We start from the raw sequence: 3,871 nt of genomic DNA, 5'->3' as shown, positions 1-3,871 counted from the left end.
TGACACTTCTCTTACTTGTAATTGACACGCTTCTGTTGAATATTTACTTTATAGACATGGTTTAGTGTCTTCGGAAAAAGTCCGTTAGCATCTCAACCGTTTTCAGAAGAGGTAAGTTAACGTTAGCAGCTAACGTTAAATTAAGCTAACTTAACTTTTTAACTCGGTTGAGCGTTTGTTTATGAAAGTTTGGGATTTTAATCACCTCTTATGTGTAGATGAGAGTTTTTGTAAAGATTTTACTTGGAAGTGAGCTAATTTATTTAACATAAACGTGTGTAGGCCTACTTTTAATCGGTGACGTCACTTACATGGAGCTGCGCAATGGTAAACAAATATTGATAAAAAAATGTTCTGTGATTTCAGCAGCAACAAAATAACCCCTCTAAAACAGGGAAAGCTCCACGAGCTCAACATTTCTGAAGACAGCTGCTGCCAGAGATGTAGAAAACACAGGTGAACCGAGGAAGCTCATATAACTTCATATCCATTTTGTCACAATATTTTTCACCTAGCCTATATCACGCATCTGTCATTTTCTTTTCTTTTTTTAATTTCTCAAATTTACATTTTTAATTTATTTTAAGAAGGTTTTGACATCCACAGGTAAGTGACACTGTATGAGCAATATTAAATGATTAGCAAACCTAAAAACACATTTATCCTAATTTATCCTGTTATCCTAATTAAAAAAAATATTTTCTTTATATTCTTTCTCTTTTCTGCATTTCCCCTCTGCTGTAATTTCTTTCCTTTTAATAAACCTGGCATTGTATAATAATATTGTTGGCTCTGTGACAAATGGTTCCTAGATCCTTCAATGTTGATGCCCTGCACCGTAGCAGATGAGTTGTTGTCCTGGGGCCGTATTCACAAAGAATTGTGTCTTACCACTAGGAGTACTCCTAAATCGCACTCAAATATTTTAGCTAGGAGTTTTCTCTTAAAAGTTATTCACAACGCCTTTCAGACCTACTCTTAGTAAGGAAAAATGACAACTCCTAAACTAAGAGTGAGTCTTCGTTGCTATAGATGACGTCACTTCTCATGCACGAGCTTCCTCGCAATGATCATGGTGATTGGTTGTTAGATGACAGGGCCATCATGCGGAGCATAACACAGACGCAACAAATCATGGAATTACGACATCTAAATATGTCTGTGTCCTACACAAAATAATAATAGTAATGACATCGAAATGCATATATAATGACATGTTTGTGCAGGCCCCAGTGAAGTGTAATTCTAAAAAGGCAGAGAGAGAGAGAGAAAAGTCGTGAATTCAATTAAATCAAGGTAATACCCTAATGAAAACCGCCACTTGCCTAATAATGAAAAAACGACACTTGCATTAACACTTGCTTGGTTAATTGACATCCTATTAGCCTAAATAGAAAAATAAACTTAAAGCAAGGAAATGTTGCTCCTATTGAAGTAATGTAATAGTTGATTTACGGTGGATTATGAACTTGCCAAAACTTAAAAGAAAGCCCAACTGGACGCAGGATCAGTTACTGCTGCTGGCCCAGTTGGTGGCTTGGTGCTCAAAAAAAGTAATAATGATACAAGTGAAATTCGGCACTGGGATATCAAGCAAAACTAAGCGTGAGAATGGGAGAGGATTTGTTCGCAGAACGATGCAGAATTTCCCGCTTGTGTCGCGGACCCCGGACGACTGCGAGAGGCGGTGGTGTGCGCTACAATCCTTTGTGAATAGGTCTTAGTGAGTTAGGAGTCCTCTCGACTTCTTTTAAGCTGTCCCAGACTTAGGTGCTACTTTTAGGGCTAAAATGCTTCGTGAATTACTCTTAGTGAAAAAAATTAGGAGTCCTAAAGTTAGGAGTGACACGCCCATTATTTTTAGGAGTTGCTCCTAAATTCGCCAGTTAGGAGCTACTTTTAGCCTTAAAATTCTTTGTGAATACGGCCCCGGATCATCATCTCTAAGACGCTATGAACCATTTGACTAGTAAATAAAACTTCAAACATACACTAATGTCAAACATACACTAATTGTGTTGGTACAAATTTTAATGTTTTTAAAGAAGTTTCTTATGTTCACCAAGACAGCATTAAAAACAATAATATTGTGAAATAATATAATAATATTGCTAGCAAAAGTTGTCATAGGTGATATGTTTTAAAAAACATTCAAAACTTAGACATAAACTTTGAAATAGCAAAAGAGGAAACAACCCCTTACAGTTTCACATAATGTGTCATTGAATGAAATACAATGCAAGTCAATGAAAGAATGCCAATTAATCCACTAATCATACAGAACTCTACAAAATACACCTCAGTCAGATATGATCTTTCTGCTTACCCTTTCTCTGTTTAATTTTCTTTAATTTCATGCTGACAGATGCAGCCAAAAAACAAGGAGCAAAAGTGGTGGAAGCCGAGGAAAAAATAAAAACCTGGCTGAAGTATAGTGGAGACCGAAATGGAGGAAGAAAAAAAAGAGCAACAGAAAAAGGTACACAAGGCCTTTTTAAGGCTGATCAAATATGTTATTAATTATTATATATATTAATATATAAGTTGTAAGTAATTTACATTTTGATAATTACTATATTTTTTCTTTAACACAGAAAAGCAGATGCCTCCCCCTCAAGCAGATTCCAGCAGCTGTGAAAGTGAATGTAAGTGTCTTCCAATGATTGTTTTTTCTTCCTCTGTCTAACCCCACCACTAAACAGAGGTGTATTTCATCTTTACTAGGCGTACACTGCATTAAGATGTATATTTAATTTGCTACCCCAACATGATGAAAATCTCTTGCAGGTGGGAAATACATACTACTGTTCCCCCATAAAACTATACACTCAACTACTAACACCATATTTTTTCAGTTACACAATATATACCTTAGGTCTAAAAAAACACACAAAAAAAAAAACACACAACATACACTAAATCACTAAATTAATGGTTAAAATCCATAATGCACCAGAAAAGAAAATTATGGTATTTTAATGGGCATTTTGAGGTAAGTTCTAAGAGTCAAATGTGTAATTTTCAACGTTTGATATGTTGACTATGTCCTTTTCGCAAATGATCACATTCTGCTTTTCTGTTTGCTGTTTGTATATTTTACACAACACCCCAACTTTTTTTTCTGTTTTGGGTTGTGTAATTAAAATAGAACGACACATCTTAAATGTTCTAAAAAGTTGTTTGTATGTTTGTTGTTTTTTACAGGAGTGTATGCTGCTACTTCTCCTCCTCCGCTCCGTCTTCATCATCAGAGCCACACACAATCTCTAATTCGCTTCAAATCTGCAGAATACGGAAGAGAATCTGCACATTTTCTCAGTTTTCAGCAGGTTTTTTTTTTTTTTGCTCTTCTTCCGCATTTTCTTTGCCGCCTTTTTTGTGACTTTTTGGTTCCTTGTTGATTTCTTTGACTTTATGTTTTACTTTTTTTGCCGCTGCCTTTGGGTAGTTTTTTTTTCTACTTTTTTGTCGATCGACTCATCGTTGCAAATCCAGAATGAAAATCTGCAGAATGTATCTGTATAAAATGTCTATATAATGGACTGTGGAGATGTTTTAACCAATAAATAGGTTAATTTTTTATAAACAATTCAGTTTGTCTGTTGTGCCTTCTCTTAATGCAATTCAACACTGAATAGGCCATGCATGGCACAATCTTAAAATTTTAGTTTAAGGTAGGTAAAGCCTATTTATTTATTTATTTACTATTTATGAAGTTGGCAGATGGTTAAAATAGGCTATATTTTTAAATTTGTTTGAAGGTCTGCTGGTTGTCCAATGACATGGTTGGCCCAACGTTGGCCCAATGTTGTTTTGGTTGTTTTTAAGTTGGCAGAAGGTTGGTAAGGTATTTTTAGGTTGGCAGAAGGTC

General features: G+C 35.3%; 1 long non-coding RNA gene across 1 annotated transcript; it reads left to right on the top strand.

The window, feature by feature from the left end:
- Window positions 1-2,345: 2,345 nt before the first annotated feature.
- Window positions 2,346-3,260, top strand: LOC130071495 (uncharacterized). The gene is made up of 3 exons (XR_008804009.1): window positions 2,346-2,479; window positions 2,595-2,645; window positions 3,208-3,260. It is a non-coding gene; the product is annotated as an uncharacterized LOC130071495 (long non-coding RNA).
- Window positions 3,261-3,871: the final 611 nt, after the last annotated feature.

The sequence above is a fragment of the Rhinichthys klamathensis genome, unplaced genomic scaffold (genome assembly GCF_029890125.1).
Source record: "Rhinichthys klamathensis goyatoka isolate OS25496 unplaced genomic scaffold, OSU_Roscu_1.1 h1tg000445l_1, whole genome shotgun sequence".
NCBI classification, from domain to species: domain Eukaryota; kingdom Metazoa; phylum Chordata; class Actinopteri; order Cypriniformes; family Leuciscidae; genus Rhinichthys; species Rhinichthys klamathensis.
The sequence above is the reverse complement of the archived record's forward strand: the minus strand, read 5'-3'. Positions and strand labels throughout refer to the sequence as shown.